Genomic DNA, 17,774 nt, shown 5'->3' with positions numbered 1-17,774 from the left:
TTGCAATGGTGGAGGGAGGATCCATGGAGCAGTGGTCCAGATTATTTTTGTAGGCCCCAGAACAGCACTTCTGCCCTGCTCACCTCTAGCAGGTTTCTTTGGTTCTAACATCTGTGGAACTGGTTGGAGCCTGTCCCGTGCAAACTCTGACTAGTTCGAGCCTAAAATAGCAATCGTGTCCCTATTTATGTCTGATTTCCATATTGAGGGTCGGCCCCTTCCAAAATTGAGCTCGCCATATTGCTGGTGTTAACAGAATGGTAATGCTACTGACCCCATTTTTAGGCTGTAGCCACCCTGGTAGCACCAGGCAAAGGGAGTGAAAATTGACTCCAAAAAATTCCTCATAATAGCTATGTCAGAATTGAGTTTCTAGAGAACTGCTACTGAACCGAGGCCCCACTCCCTCTTCAAAGTGACCAGTGACTTCTCTGACCGGCCTAAGTATTCAAAAATCTATTTTACTGTTTTATTTTTTTTTATTTAGAGATATAGCACTGAAACAGGCCCTTCGGCCCACCAAGTCTGTGCCGACCATCAACCACCCATTTATACTAATCCAACATTAATCCCATATTTCTATCACATCCCCATCTTCCCTCAATTCCCCTACCACCTACCTATATTAGGGGCAATTTATAATGGCCAATTTACCTATCAACCTGCAAGTCTTTGGCTGTGGGAGGAAACCGGAGCACCCGGCGACATCCCACGCGGTCACAGTAAGAACTTGCTAACTCCGCACAGGCAGTACCCAGAATTGAACTCGGGTCGCTGGAGCAGTGAGGCTGCGGTGCTAACCACTCTGCCACTGTGCCGCCCTGTTGTCTCAGCAGCACTGGAGAAAACAATTGTAGGGATTTAGAGTAAAGCCTGGCTATCCGATCCGAACCCGATAAGACCCGACTACATGTGTCGGGTACGGGTACGTGTCAGGTCTATATTCCGAGTCCAGCATTCAGGCTCGGGTTGGGTCGGGCTGGACAGTGCTGCTTCCGGGAAATCATGGGATCAAGCTTACCCATGATTCCTCATAATTCCATCTGCAGGAATAGCCGGCTGCCGGAACGGATGAACCATATTTGTCAGGTCAGGTTGGGCGGGAAAAAAAATTAAAGGACTGGGGCCCGAGTCGGATTCGGGTTGGCTGTGGTCGGGTCGGGCCCAGGTCGGGTTTTAATTTTATATCCAAGCCAGGCTTTAGTTTAGAGTATTGGTCAACTATCGCCATTTCAGTTTTTGTTTTACGCTGGTCTTGAAGCTACAAGTTTCCTCTCTATGCTTGAGTCCCAGGGTTAAAGATGGAGGGGAACGGGGGAGATTGGTGGTGGGGGGAAGGAATTGAAATGTTGGCACATGTATAAATGCTGAGTTCCTGGCTACACTCCCAGTGGCAAGGGTGGAGGTGGAGAGGGGTCGGGGAGACCTGGAGTTTAGGAAGACATTACATGAAAGTACAGGATAGAAGAATGAGAACAGCCATTCAGCACATTAGGTGGCTCCATTGTACTGCTTCAGCACTTGATTCAACCACTGTGGAGGATGGGTGAGAGTAAAAATATTTTGAAGTTAAATGTGGCAAGTAATATTTCTCTGGAAATACCAGTTTATGAACTTTAATAAGAACTTAAATAATCAGGTAAGAAATTACTATGTATGACCTTGGAGTATGAATGCTTACTGTATTTGAATGCTAACATTTCACATGACAATTCCTGGGCTACGTTACCACAGAAATACTTTACACTTGTGCTGTGTTGTACAAAAAAGTTTTACACACTTGTATGGCATTAAAATGTTTTGCAGCAGCATGAATAGTAATGCCTGATTTTAGTTGTGGTTTATGTAAAGTAGGCCACCAAGGGGTATCAGCCATATAATAAATACCTTAATTATGACAGGCATGACATAAGTGATTTGTTTGGCCTACATTACTGAATGCAATTTTTACCCTATGACTTGACACATTTGATTTTTAATGCTCTTTCTTGTAGAATTTAAATTATTTTTGTGCCTTTTTTCTGCAATTTTATTTGGTGTTAACAGTATGGATTTAATGAGAATCTGTACAGTGACATGTGTGTTGACATCAAAATCAGCAAAGAGATTCAAAGAAAGACTTCCATTTACATAATAGTGTAATATGTCTCTCGAAATTTCCTGAAGTGCTTCACATAAAATGAATAGCTGTGAAGTACAACTGTTATTGTATAGAAAAAGAGGTGGTCATTTTGAGCACAGCAAACAGTCATGACCTTTTATCAACATAACACAAATTAAAAGAACAAACCTGATTTTGAAAAATTAAGCTGGTCCAGTATTGAGATCTGGGTAATGAAATGTGTTAGACATAGGCCTTTCACTTCTGGAACTGGGTTGAAATCCAGAGCAGACTGCTGGATTTCATTATTTCTATGTCTGGTAGCTGTCAGGTTTTACCTGAAATGATTTTTGGCTGTCTTGATCCAGTTTCCAGTGAGCATAAGCCTTCAAATCAAAGCTGCAACTAAATTGGCAAACTCATAGAGACAGGACACATGATGGCTGGAGTTGGAAATGGAAAAATGTCACACTGGTGCAGTATGCAGTGTTCTTCTGAGGTCAGGGCAGAGGCCCATTTCTGGGACAAAGTAGAAAGAGCTTAATTCTTCACCTAAACAATTTGTAGCTGATTTAAGAAGCAGCTCGATGAAAAAAAAGAGGGTTCTATTCACCTTGATCAGCATAAAATTTTACAGTGTTTGCCACTCTGAAAATATCAGTCAACCACTACTTACTGTTTTCTGTCCTTTAGCCAACTTACTCTATGTGACGATGACTTTAGTTTCCTTCTTTAAAACTTTTTTTTCCTAATTTTTTCCAATATTCTTCCTTTCATTCCTGAACTAGCTGATTCTTGCTGGGGTACTAGGCAAACTGCATTGTAAAGAGTTGAGGAGTACATTAGGGAATTCCAGAATCTGGAGCAGGAAGAAAAGAGGAGACATAACACATACGAAGATAAATTAGGAGGGGCCCCCGATTGCCCATTATTGTATGTGTCAATGGAACAGGTAAATGGCTGCCTCCCCACCCCCAGAACCTCACCTGAGGGCCTGCCCTTCAAGTGTGAGACTAGGCAGACTATGCAATCACTGTGGGTATCAGAACTCGTTCCTGTTCTCATCTGATGTTCACCCATATACTTTCCAGCAGGACAGTGATTGGCAGCAGGAACCTTGAATAATTTTAAGAAAAATGTTTCATTGCTTTTCTCTTCTCCTGCTACCTGTGATTCTCACAATTTCATAGCTGAGAGTCTTTATATCATTTTTATTTTTGCAATTTCCTTCCCTTTTCCTCCATCCTATTCCCAAAGTGTGAACTCATGCTGGAGCATAGTTCAGTGGATACCAGGATGACTCCAATACTTCACGTAAGTGGCCATTCTTTATGTTTGAACATGAACAAAAAGCATCAGTAGACTGTTGGACTGTGGTGGGCTTCAAAGCCAAGGCCAACGTTATTCTCTCCAATGTCCCACAGACACATCATCAGGAGTTACTGCAAAGCAATCTAGAGTGGGATACATGGACAAATTTTCTCCTCAGCACAGGCATGCTGCAATGCCCTATCTGTCTTAGCACAAACTAGGGATCTTTTGGTCTTTAAGGTTTAGTAGAGTCATAGAGTGATACAGCACAGAAACAGGCCCTTCGGCCCATTGTGTCCGTGCCAGCCATCAAGCACCTAACAATTCTAATCCCATTTTCCAGCACTTGGCCCGTAGCCTTGTATGCTATGGTGTTTCAAGTGCTCATCTAAATACTTCTTAAATGTTGTGAGGATTCCTGTGATTATTATTATTATTATTACCATGTGAGCAGATGTTAGTTCAGAATAGGGTCAGACTTGGCTGTAAAGCTCTCCATAGTAAAACAGCCTGCTGAGACTCATTTCCAAACTCATGTATCAAGGATCACTACTTTATCAAGGTTTCAGTGGGCACCCAGACTTCCAGTCCCCGTGGAATTCTATCCCAACCAAAGTCAACACCTTCAGAAGAAACACTGGAGGAAAAAGTATGTATTCCATATTGGAGAGATAATATCTTTACAAAGATTATTTTCATATTTCTTTCCATACCAGTTTAGAACATAGTATACGTTATAAAAAATGTTATAGGCTCCTTTGTACTTAATTACATTTATTTTTAAAAGCTTTTCCTGAGTTAAGTCAGTCTTGATTTCCAGTTGTCACTTAATTCAGGATCCAGCTCCAAGAACGCTGATACACTGCCTCTGATCATCACCCATTTGCAGCGGCAAACCACTGTCTTGGGTGATTGCCAGACCTCTCTACTCATGCAGTGAAATGCTAGGATCTGGTAATTTCACAACCATTACTGTGCTTACAGTCCACTGCATGGAACTGGTAAGTAATCATGCATTTTAATGCTGCACAGAAGTCCAAGCTTAAATAAATGAAAGAAAAACTGTATGTATTTATATTGAATTATGGAGTAAAATTCTCGTTCTGGCTCAGTAGTTTATTGATCCATGTTTTCTGGTCAATGCTTCTTCTTTGGAGTGGTAGCTTCAAATACAGCATTAAAGGTTGACGTCCACATTTGTCATCCACCCTAGGGTCTCTAGTGAAATGGAGTGAACAGAACGTATTTTACCAACGAAGGATCCTAACGAGCAATGGTGCACAAGATGTTCCACGGTTTGGATTACCTCTCGCACATCGGACAATCCTTCCATTTATTAGCAGTTGGCTGCAGCCCACATATGAAGTTCTGTTAGGACTTGCAGTGACCCATATTTTATGTGGTATGGTGAAGCCAACTGGTTGATCCACAGGGTCCATAATCAAATCTTGATTTCGCTAGTCGATCCTGATGAGAGGTAAGAAGCAGCTCAGATGATCTAATGATGAATAAAATTGTGCTGTTATAGTACTACTTTAGTACTGATGCAAAACAATTTTGAATGTGCATTGAAAAATGACCAACTTGCAAGTCACACATCTCAGTACACTGAGCACGAATTATAACAACAAAAATTATCATTAGAAGTAGATTATATAGACTGGTTTTAACAAGTAGATGTGTTAATGCACAATTATTTACTATCTTATTTACTATAAGCTGACAGTGCTCAAATAACACTTGGGGACATTTGTAATTTGCCTATGCTTCATCTGTGGACTTTGGCAGGCTTGCTGTTCCATATGTCTCTGGGTCTCCATTTATGACCTGCCCAATGGTGACTGTTGGCCTAGCTGGTATTCACTACTGTTCCCTCTCCTTTTCTTGTTCTCTAGATATGCTTTCAGCCATCTAGGCCCTAAGTTCAGGAGTTCTCACCTAAACCCTCCACCTCCCTCTCCTGCTTTAAGATCTTCTTTAAAACCTACCTTTTAGTCACCCCACCTCTTCCTCTTTGGCTCAATGTCGATTTTTGTCTGATTTTACATCTGTAAAATAGCTTGGTGCATTTTTTATGTTGAAGATTCTATATAAATGCAAGTTGTTGTTGATTAGGTATGATATAAATGCACATCATTCTCTCTTGACATACCTCTGGATCCTGTCTTTAATTGCAAAATTGCATGTAGCAAGAAACATGGTGGAGTATAATGACTTCGCTGTATTGGAAGATAATTGAGGGCCATGTGCAAGACATGAATTTCACTTCTACGTCTTCCTACCAAAGCACTTTACTGTATGGGTGTAAAAATTTTGAACACGGCATTCAAAAACAGCAAAATACTGCGGATGCTCTGTAGGCCTGACAGAAGTGGAGAGAGAATCAGAGTTAACATTTCATCAGAACTGGTGAGAGGTCATCACCACAGATGATGCAAGGCAGGCTGAGTAGTTCCAGCATTTTCTGTTTATTTTATTAGAAAACACCAGTCTGTTCTCTCAAGTGGACCAAATAATTCCATGGCACTATATTGAATAAGAGCAAGCGAGTTCTCCCCGGTGTTCTGGCCAATGTTTATCCCTCAACCAGTACAACTAGAACAGATTATCTAGTTATTTATTTAATTGCTATTTGTGGGATCTTGATATGTGCAAATTGTCTACTACATTTCCTACATTACAACAGTTATTACACTTCAAGAGTGTGTAATCAGCTGTGAAACGCTTTGGGTCAACCTGAGGTCATGAAAGGCGCTATATAAATGCAACTCCTTTCTTCTTTTCTAATCCTAGTTCAAATTTATTTTACCAGTTAAAGATAAGTGTAGACTGATGAATATGATGGTTTCCCCCGCTTATTCACAGTTAAAGGTCATTTTTCTTTCAGCGCAGAATTTGACAATGTAAAGAAGCCAGATTCTGTGCCTCTGACAGCGCTTCGGAGCTGAATCATTGTGGGTAAGAAATCTGCTGTTGAAAGCAGTTCTGCTTTCCCAGAACCCCATCATGTAACATCAAAACAGCTACAGATGTGGCAGTGAGACAGGACTATCTTTAGTCATACAGTTTGATCGTAGCTAAGGTAGTTCCGAGTGAAAGGAAAACTGAAGAGAAGGATGGTATTTGAAAGAAAGAATCAATTGGTGGCATGATGGCTCAGCATGTAGGTGTATAACGGTGTGGAATACAACTTTCCCACATGTAATTTCCCATTCCTAACTGCCACTTTGGAAAGTGCCAAGCAGTGATCAGATGCTTCCCCAAGGAAGAGGCAATTTATTGTGAGGAGCCAAGACAAGGTTTCACACCTTCAAGCGTCAAACAGTGGCATTGTCAGAAATCTCCAGCTCATCCCTCCAGCCGGGAAGATACATGAGAATTGGGCTGACAGAAAATTGACAAAATAGAATAAAATGTAAAGACAAAAATAGCAAAGTCACATCTAAGTATAGAGTTGGGTGGAGGATATGAGAGGCAATTTGCCGTGGAGACAAGGAGACATAACCATGGTAAGAAAAAACAAATTAGGGAACTCGCCCCCATCACATTCCTCTTCCTGTGGCTGAGCGTAAATACAGTAAGAGACCGTGTGAAATACACCGCAGCTTCTGGGAGAAAGGGCAGGTTTGCGTTTCTGTTGAAAACCTTGGTAAGTTAATATTTCTATGCAATGCTGGTCAAAGTGTTAAAAATCACACTCCCAAAAATACTTGGCGTTTTACAAGAAAATAGATTATAAGAATCGTCCTGCTTTGGAATTTGGAAAATAAATTGAAGTGTCAGTAAAGCTAATATTACATAGCAGCGGCCCATTGCCGGTCAGTGACTAAAACGGACACATTTTTCAGAGGCAGCATTGACATGATCACCGCTCCATTCAAGAGCACTCTGAATCCTTCCTCTACTTGGCGGAAGTAAAGGCACGCACGAAACCTCCCACACAGGCAGAGCGAGCGAAAAGGAAAAGTTTACAATAATGACAGACTTGAAACATCGGTTGCAGACTGTTCCAAACCACGGAAGCAGAGTGGGCAGTTGCGGGAGCAGGGGGCGGCAGGACCAAGCGGAATCCTTTCAGACCTTGAGACAGATTCGCAGTGCCTCTGTTGTGAGCTAATGATCCCCAACTGAGATCTGACACCGATTCCAGATCCAGATCTATGGAATTAGTTCAGGAAGCGTTCTTTTTTAATGCATTCCCCAATATGTTGTCCTCTGTAACCCCATTTGTATGGATTTCCTTTTGTTAAACATATTTGTTTATTGGATTATTTCACAGTCGGAGCATCCTCCAATCCTGCGAACCCAGACTCAGGCGATTCTGACACCTGACCATCTCAATCTGCCCAAAGCCGCCGCTTCGACTCCGGCCCCAGGGTCCTAGCGCCCGCCGAATTAAAACCAACGAACCGAGCGATCAGTCCACAAACCCCGACTCATCCTGTAATGTTCTTATGTCCGATTCACAATATTGGATAATTAAAATACACTTTCGAAGCTAATTTAAAGCATTTTTCGTTCTTCCAGCATATACGGTAACTTTCGAAAGGTCACAGACCTGAAACATTGGGCTGAATTTTCAACGGCCCGTGGAGGCGGGTCTGAAGGCGCGGGTGCGAAAACGGAAGGGAAATCCCGTAAGGCCGACTCCCGGACACGTCCCTGCCTCCATGGGATTCTGCAGGAGGCGGGGTGACGGTGGGACTGGTTACCTGACCGGCCAAGGCGGGTAGCCAATTAAGTCCCTTGAGAGTATAATTAAGGGCACTCCACTGACACCGTCTAGTTTTCCAGCCGGCTTACGGGGTATTCAAGCCATGAGGCTGTCTGTGAAATGGTGGCTGCTTCCCAGTGGTTGGCCGGGCTGGAGGCTCCAGTCAATGGGGAAGGCGGGGCGAATAAACAGCCGCAAGCTTGGCAGTGCGTATTACTGCGGGGGCTTTCCACCTTGTGACTGGTGGCCCTAACCCTTTTGACACATATCCATTTGCGGTTGGCGATTGGGAATGCAGTCCCATTCGCGTCTCCCTATGTACTTCAGGAGCGCCCACCTCTGGTGGTTTGGCTGCCGATCTTTTAGGGCTGGAGGGCTTCCTATTAGCCCTCCACACACAACATACGAACATACAAATTAGGAGCAGGAGTAGGCCACTCGGCCCCTCGAGCCTGCTCCACCATTAAACAAGATCATGGCTGATCTGATTGTAAGCTGGACTCCACGTTCCAGGCTATCCCCAATAGCCTTTCAACCCACTTGCTTATTAAGAATCCGTTTAATATTTAAACACTCTGCTGCTACTGCCTTTTGAGGAAGAGAATTCCAAAGACTCACGATCCTCAGATAAAAAATTCTCATCTCTGTCTTAAATGGGTGACCCTTTATTTTTAAATAGTGACCCCTGGTTCAAGATTCTCCCACAAGGGGAAACATCCTTTCCACATCCACCCTGTCAGGATCTTATATTTTCAACCAAGTCGCCTCTTACTCTTCTAAACTCCAGTGGATACAAGCCTAGCCTGTCCGACCTTTCCTCATAAGACAACCCGTCCATTCCAGGTATTAGTCAAGTAAACCTTCTCTGAGCTGCTTCCAATGCATTTACACCCTTTTTTTTTAAGGAAACCAATACTGTACACAGTATTCTAGATGTGATCTGACCAATGCCCTGTATAACTGAAGCATAAACTCCCTACTTTTGTATTCAATTCCCTTTGCAATAAACAACAACATTCTATTAGCTTTTCTATTTACTTGCTGAACCCGCATGCTAACCTTTTGCGATTCATGCACTAGGACACCCAGATCCTTCTGCATCTCAGAGCTCTGCAATCTCTCACCATTTAGATAATATGCTTTTATTCTTCCGGCCAAAATGGACATTTTCCCGCATTATACTCCATTTGCCAGATCTTTGCCCACTCACTTAACCTATCTATATCCCTTTGTAGCCTCCTTATGTCCTCTTCACAACTTACTTTCCTACGTTGTGTCATCAGTAAATTTAGCAACCATACCTTCGGTCCCTTCATCCAAGTCATTTATATAAATTGTAAAAAGTTGAGGTCCCAGCACTGATCCCTGTGGCACACCACTCGTTACATCTTGCCAACCAGAAAATGACCCATTTATGCCTACTCTCTGTTTCCTGTTAGATTGGAGATACAGCACTGAAACAGGCCCTTCGGCCCACCGAGTCTGTGCCGAACATCAACCACCCATTTATACTAATCCTACACTAATCCCATATTCCTACCAAACATCCCCACCTGTCCCTATAATGCCCTACCACCTACCTATACTAGTGACAATTTATAATGGCCAATTTACCTATCAACCTGCAAGTCTTTTGGCTTGTGGGAGGAAACCGGAGCACCCGGAGAAAACCCATGCAGACACAGGGAGAACTTGCAAACTCCACACAGGCAGTACCCGGAATCGAACCCGGGTCGCTGGAGCTGTGAGGCTGCGGTGCTAACCACTGCGCCACTGTGCCGCCCTATTAAAGAATGGAAAAAGCTAGCCAATTTTTTATTCTATGTTACCCCCTATACCATGAGCTTTTATTTTCCACTATAACCTTTGATGTGGCACCTTATCAAATACCTTCTGGAAATCTAAGTACTGTATATCCACCAGTTCCCCTTTATCTACAGCACATGTTACTTCTTCAAAGAACTCCAATAAATTGGATAAACGGCACTTTCCCTTTCACAATCATGTTGACTCTGCCTGATTACCTTGAATTTTTCTAAGTGCCGTGCTATAACATCTTTAATAATAGCTTCTAACATTTTCCCTAAGACAGATGTTAAACTAACTGTCCTGGAGTTTCCTGCTTTCTGCCTCCCTTTTTGAATATTGGCTATTTTCCAATCTAATGGAACCTTCCCCGAATCTAGGAAATTTTGGAAAATTAAAACCAACGCATCAAATACCTCACCAGCCACTTCTTTTAGGACCCAGGATGAAGTCCATCTTGTCAGGCCACAGCTCCAACAATTTGCTCAGTACCACTTCCCTGGTTTAGTAATTTTCTTGAGTTCCTCCCTCCCTTCCATTTCCTGATTTACAACTATTTCTGTAAGAGAAGCCCATCCACTGTCCTTAATTCAACAGGGCTCCTGGATGCAGCCACTTAATTGGCCATCTCCTCCAAAATCTCCCTCAGGCCTCTCTGGGTTCCAACCTGCATTTCATCCCGACAGTAGGATAAGGACCTGACAATGAAACCTTCTGCCCCTTAACTCTGTTTCTCTTTCCACAGATGCTGCCTGGCCTCCTGAGTAGTTACAGCATTTTCTGTTTCTATTTCAGATTCCAGCATTTGCAGTATATTGCCTTCTGTATTAGTAATAATCCATATTATGTTGGTTTTAAAACAATAACATTTGAATTCATGTAACACCTTATTTACTGCAAGTGTTGCCCCAATGAATTTTAACTATTCTATCCATAGCAGCATCGCACAAACAACATGAAATGCATTACTACTTTGTTTGTTTTGGTGGTGTTGATTAAGAGAAGAATATATCCCAAGAAAACATCCCTGTATTTCTTCAGAATGCCATTGAAATCTTTAATATTTACCTGAATTAGATAGAGTTACGGTCTTAGTCTAGTTTAACGTCTCATCTAAAGAGCAACACCTCCAACAACGAAATACATCTGTACTGCTGTCAGCCTAGATCGGTAATAGCAAAAAAAATTGAACTCTTGCTCAAAGATGTAATAGAAAACAATCTGGAAACTGAATATATAATAAAGAGTAGTCAGCACGGATTTCAAAAAGGAAGGTCATGCTTGACCAAACTTGTAAGATGTAACAAAAAGGACAGACAAGGGTAATGTAGTTTTTTTGTTTGTTCTTGGGATGTGAGTGTCACAGGCAAGGCCAGCATTTGTTGCCCATCCCTAATTGCCCTTGAGAAGGTGGTGGTGAGCCACTTTCTTGAACCGCTGCAGTTCATATGGTGTAGGTACTCCCACAGTGCTGTTGGGAGGATTTTGACTTAGCGACAGTGAAGGTAAGGTGATCTAGTTTCAAGTCAGGATGGTGCGTGGCTTGGAGGGGAACTTGCAGGTGGTGGTGTTCCCATGTGTCACGGGTTTGGAAGGTGCTGTCAAAGGAGCCTTGACAAGTTGCTGCAGTGCATCTTGTAGATGGTGCACAGTGCTTCCACTGTGCGTCAGTGGTGGAAGGAGTAAATGTTTAAGGTGGTGGATGGGGTGCCATCAAGTGGGCTGCTTTGTCTTAGATGGTGTCGACCTTCTTGAGTGTTTTTGAAGCTGAACTCACCCAGGCAAGTGGAGAGTATTCCATCGCACTCCTGACTTGTACATTGTAGATGGTGGATAGGCTTTGGGGAGTCAGGAAGTGAGTTACTGGTCACAGAATTCCCAGCTTTTGACCTGCTCTTGTAGCCACAGTATTTGTATGGCTGGTGCAGTTAAGATTCTGGTCAATGGTAACCCCAGGATTTTGATGGTGGGGATTCATCGATGGTAATGCCGTGGAATGTTAAGGGGTGATGGTTAGATTCTCTCTTGTTGGAGACAGTCATTGCCTGACACTTGTGTAGCGCGAATATTACTTGCCACTTATTAGCCCAAACCTGAATGTTGTCCAGGTCTTATTGTATGCGGGCACGGACTGCTTCAACGTCTTAGGAGTTGCGAATGGTACTGAACACTGTGCAATCATCAGCAAACATCCCCACTTCTGACTTTATGATGGAGGGAAGGTCATTGATGAAGCAGCTGCAGATGGTTGGGCCGAGGACACTACCCTGAGGAACTCATGCAGTGATATTCTGGGGCTGAGATGATTGGCCTCTAACAACTACAACCTTCCTTTGTACTAAGTATGACTCCAACCAGCCGAGAGTTTTCACATGTTTCCCATTGACTTCAGTTTTGCTGGGGCTCATTGATGCCACTTTCAGTCAAAAGCTGCCTTGATGTCAAGGGCAGAGCCTCTCATAATAAAAGCTAAATACTGCGGATGCTGGAAATCTGAAATAAAAACAGAAAGTGTTGGAAATACTCAGCAGGCTTGGCAGCATCTGTGGAGAGAGAAGCAGAGTTAACATTTCAGGTCTGTGACTTTTCAACAGAACAGGTCTGATGAAAAGTCACAGATCTGAAATGTTAACTCTGCTTCTCTCTCCACAGATGCTGCCAGACCTGCTGAGTCTTTCCAGCAGTTCCTCTCACCTCACCTCTGGAATTCAGCTCTTTTGTCTATGTTTGGACCAAGGCTGTAATAAAATCTGAAGCTGAGTGGCCCTGGGCGAGCATGGGTGAACAGCATGTTGCTGAGTAAGTGTTGCTTAATAGCACAGTTGACCTTCCATCACTTTGCTGATGATTGAGAGTGGACTGATGGTGTGGTAATTGGCTGGGTTGGATTTGCCCTGCTTTTCGTGGACAGGACATACTTGGGCAATTTTCCACATTGTTGGATAGACACCTGCGTTGTAGCTGCACTGAAATAGCTTGGCTGGGGATGCAGGTAGATTTGGAACACAAGTATTTAGTCCTAAAGCTGGGATGTTGTCAGGGCCCATAGCCTTTCCTGTATCCATTGCGTTCAACCATTTCTTGATATTACATGGAGTGAATTGAATTGTCTGAAGACTGGCATCTGTGATACTGGGGTCCTCAGGATGAGGCTGAGGTGGAACATCCACATGGGACTTCTGGCTGAAGATGGTTGAAAATGCTTGTCTTTTGCACTGATGTGCTGGACTCCCCCATTATTGAGGTTGGGGATGTTTTTGGAGCCTGCTTCTCCAGGTAGTTGTTTAATTGTCCACCACCATTCGCAACTGGATGTGGCAAGACTGCAGAGCTTTGATCTGATCCGTTGGTTATAGGATCGCTTTGCTCTGTCTATAGCATGCTGCTTCTGTTTTTTAGCATGCATGTAGTCCTGTATTGTAGCTTCACCAGGTTGGCACCTTATTTTTAGGTATGCCTGGTGCTACTCCTGGCATGCTCTCCTACACTCCTCATTGAACCAGGGTTGGTTGCCTAGCTGGATGGTAATGGTAGAGTGGGGGATATGCCTGGCTATGAGGTTACAGATTGTGGTTGAACACAATTATGCTGCTGCTGATAGATACCCAGTTTTGAGCTGCTAGGTCTGTTCTGAGTCTATCCCATTTAGCCCAGCGCTAGTGCCACAAAACACAATGGAGGATGTCCTCAATGCGAAGACAGGACTTCGTCTCCACAAAGACTATGCAGTGGTCACTCTTACCAATACTGACATGGACAGATGTATCTGCGACAGGTAGATTTGTGAGGACGAGGTCAAGTAGGCCTTTCCCTCTTGTTGGTTCTCTCACCATCTGCTGCAGGCCCAGTCTGGCCGATGCGTAGATATAATATATTTAGATATACAAAATGCCTTTGATAAGGTATCACATGGTAGACTCATGACTAAGGTCAGAATATGTGGAGTCGGGACAAGTAGCAGAATGGATAGCAAGCTGGTTACAAAACAGAAAACAGATTAGGGGGAGAATCTTCCTCCTGGGGTCGGGAAACTGACATTAGGACTGTTTACAGGTCGTGACCCCACCCCAGGAGGGATGTTGTCACAGCCTACGATTTTCACGGAAGCAAGCTGCTAATCGGCTGGAGTGTGGGTTGGGTGGCCTATTAGCGTCCATGGGTGTGGAACGGAGGCAGGACTGAAGAGGTGCGGGTCCTATTTAAACGCATCACAGTAGCCATTACTGTGCTGCCATTTTCAGAAGAAAATGCAAGCACCGGGGATCAAGGAAGAGAGGCAGAAGGCTGGCACAAGGGCCAGGGCTGCTCCTCGATTTGCCGATGCTGACCTCAGTCCTTCTGGAGTCTGTGAGGCAGAGGAGGGAGATCCTCTTTCCAGATGATCCTAAACAGTAACCCAAACAGGGCTAACATGGCTGCAGGTGGTTGAGACTGTCAGCAGCAGAACTGTGGTCCATAGGAACTGGGTCCAGTGCTGGAAAAGGTTCAATGACCTTCTTTGCTCTGGCAAGGTAAGTGCAATGATGGCAGGCCTCTAGGTATTCAACCTCCAGCAAACACTTCAGCAAAGGAGCCTGAGGGCACATGCTGCTCCTGAATGTGGGAGAAATGTGTGCCCAGGGTACTTACTTACCCCCTCAGCAAGGCTTGTAGCTGTAGTGCTGTTGAGGACTTGATAGCACTGATACATGAAGCATCCTATGTCAATGAGCTGCTGTCATTGGTCACAGAGCACAGCAGTGCCTTATCTCTCTTCTCCTGCAAGATCAAAAGAGAAAGGGCTCTTAATGCCCTTGCAAGGGTGCTGACAGTAAGAGGAGTGACCCACCTGACTGCCATGGAGGATGGAGCCATGGCGATCACAAGGGTAACCCTACAGGAGCAAGTTGGGGGAGGAAAGATGGGCATTCCTGGCAGAAAAGGTGAAAAGATATTGCTATCTGTAGATGAAGGGGTGGAGTGCACTCCTTCCTGTCTGTCAGAGGCTGCAAAGAGATATAGACAGGTTAAGTGAGTGGGCAACAAGATGGCAGATGGAGTATAATGTAGGGAAGTGTGAAGTTATGCACTTTGGTCGTAAGAATAGAAAAGCAGAATATTTTTTAAAAGCTGTGCAACCTGTAAATGTCGATGTTCAAAGAGACTTGGGTGTGCTTGTACAAGGTACGCAGAGTACAGGAATAAGGAAGTATTGTTACAGTTGTACGGGGTATTGGTGAGACCACATTTGGAATACGGTGTGCAGTTTTGGTCTCCACATTTAAGAAAGGATATACTTGCATTGGAGGCTATACAGCGAAGGATCACTAGATTGGTCCCTGGGATGAGGGGGTTGTCCTATGATAAGAGACTAAGTAAATTGGGCCTGTATTCTCTGGAGTTTAGAAGAATGAAAGGTAATCTCATTGAAACATGTAAGATTCTGAAGGGGCTGGACAGGGTAGACACTGAGAGATTATTTCCACTGGTTGGGGAATCTAAAACACGGGGGCACAGTCTCCAGATAAGGGGCCGATCATTTAGTACTGAGATGAATAGAAATTACTTCACTTAAAGGGTTTTGAATCTTTGGAATTCTCTACCCCAGAGGTTTGTGGATGTTCCATCGTTGAATACCTTTTAGGCTGGGATAGAGAGATTTTTGGTCTCAGGGAATCAAGGGGTATGGCGAACGGGCAGGAAAGTGGAGTTGAATCCTCAGATCAGTCATGATCATTTTGAACGGCGGAGCAGACTCGATGGGTCATATGGTCTCCTCCTGCTTCTATTTTTTGTGTTCTTGTGACAGCATGCCAAAGGCTCAGCTGCATTGGGAAGGCTCAGCACTGCAGAAGCCTCTGCGGTCAAAGGCTAGTTCTCATGATCTCTTGTGTCTGTCACAGATTCAGACATAGAGGGGAACGCCTGGTTCCTGCAATGGAACCAGGGGATTCGCAAGAAACAGAGACAGCAGAGCAAGCACTGTCACATCCTGCAAGAGCATCCTCTACCAGCATAGATACACTCACATTGGTGGGTCCTCGCACACGATTATATAGGGTGGCACTGGGTGATGAGCACGGCACGAGTGAACAGGAGGTGAGAAAGTAGAGGTACCTGTGGTCAGTCCCTCGCAGAGGACGGAGCACAGACACAGCCATGCACAGCTGGGTGCAGATGCAGGTCCTCAGAAGTCAAAAGAAAAGAGGCTCTACTTAGACGAGCAGCAACATATGTGTACCCACATGTCAGAGTTCCCTGAGGCAATGCAGGATCATTGACTAATAGAGTCCATCCAGCTCATGTTCGCCAGCAGGCTCAGGGCTTTGAATGCATGAGCTCCTCCATTGAGAGACTGGCCAACCTCATGGACAGCCATGTGTAGTAGCACTCAGAATGGATGCAGGAACAGTGCACTGACATGGACAGAATGCATGCCACACTATCTAGCATAGACTGGTCAGTGTCGCTGATGATGTAGAGATATCTGGAGTGGATGCCAGTCGTGCCCCATCTGGTGCTCCCCTCTAGCCACCCGGAGCGCCACCCTAGAGCTGAGGCAGTCACCGAGGAGGATGAGGGAGCCACATCTCACTGGGCGCCATCATTATTATCAGCCTCCTTAGTTCCTCTGACTGAGGGACCATCTATGTAGCAGGGCCAATGAATGAGGCTGCCCTTGCATTGATGCCAGTGCAGTAGCATCTGGATGTGCTCCCGCTGGCACCTCCACGACGAAGTCGACTGCTACATGCACCTCAGTTGTAAGCAGATACATGTGAGCAGGCTGCCTCCAGCTAATCCGAGGCCAAAAGGAGCACTGCATAGAAGTGGCCAAGAGCAGAGGCCACCGTGTCAGGCAGAGCACTGAGTGGTTCATTGGGGTTTGCCTCACCTGTAAATGTGCACTTTTTCACTTTTTGAACAGAATGTAAACATGACGCCAGAGATGTGAACTTCCATTCTTTAATGGTGAGAATGGAAAAGAATAAAGAGGTGGTGAAGAGAAGCAAGGGTCATTGAAGGGGGCCAGTAAAACCTCTGGACAGATCTGCATCATTCGTTGACGTTAGAGTAAATCTATTCAAGAAAGTGTCTTCAATGGAAGTGCTTCCAGAACATGCCGTCCTCCTGGATTAGAGGAGCTCAGCTGAAATGTACCTGGATCAGACAATCCCTGATCGTGACTGCATCCTGTAGAGACCCTCCAGCCCTGTGCCAGACCCGGGCACCTCCCTGTGCAGCCGGAGCAACTCTGTGTTCTGCATCTTCCTCTCTCTCCTCCTCCTCTTCCATCTCCTGCTCCTCCCCTTTCTCTGATGAGCTGCATCGTCCCAGTGCCTCACCCTCTTCAAGGTCCATACCTCTCTGGAGGGCCAAGTTTTGGAGCGTGCAGCAGACCACCATAATGCGCAAGACCTTTGCAGGAGTGTATTGCATGGTGTCACCGAACAAGTCCAGGCATTAGAACCATATCTTCAGAAGCCCAATGGTCTGCTTGATGGTGGTCCTTGTGAGCAGATGGATTTGGTTGCAGTGCCTCTGTAGCTCTGTCTTGGGTCATGTAAAGGCATGAGTAGCCATCTCTTCAAGGGATAACCCTTGTCCCCTATAATTCATCCACAGAGTTTGTGGGATGGAATGAAGAGCTGTGGCACTCTGCACTGCTGGAGGATGAAGATGTCATGGCAGCTGCCAGGAATGTAAGCACACACACGCATAAAGCTCTTGTTGTGGTCGCAGACCAGTTGAATGTTCAGGGAATGGAAGCCCTTCCTGTTGATGAATCTCACTGGCTAGTCAGTCAGTGCCTTGATGGCCACATGGGTGCAATTGATGATGCCCTGCACCTGGGGGAATCCA

At 44.7% G+C, this 17,774-nt stretch overlaps 1 long non-coding RNA gene across 1 annotated transcript; it reads right to left on the bottom strand.

Annotated features, from left to right (window-relative positions):
- Positions 1-4,169: 4,169 nt before the first annotated feature.
- Positions 4,170-8,263, bottom strand: LOC137377665 (uncharacterized). The gene is made up of 2 exons (XR_010976454.1): positions 7,971-8,263; positions 4,170-4,910 (listed from the first exon to the last, which is right to left on the bottom strand). It is a non-coding gene; the product is annotated as an uncharacterized lncRNA (long non-coding RNA).
- Positions 8,264-17,774: the final 9,511 nt, after the last annotated feature.

Source organism: Heterodontus francisci, chromosome 15, assembly GCF_036365525.1.
Source record: "Heterodontus francisci isolate sHetFra1 chromosome 15, sHetFra1.hap1, whole genome shotgun sequence".
NCBI classification, from domain to species: Eukaryota; Metazoa; Chordata; class Chondrichthyes; order Heterodontiformes; family Heterodontidae; genus Heterodontus; species Heterodontus francisci.
This window is presented reverse-complemented; position numbering and strand designations above follow the sequence as displayed.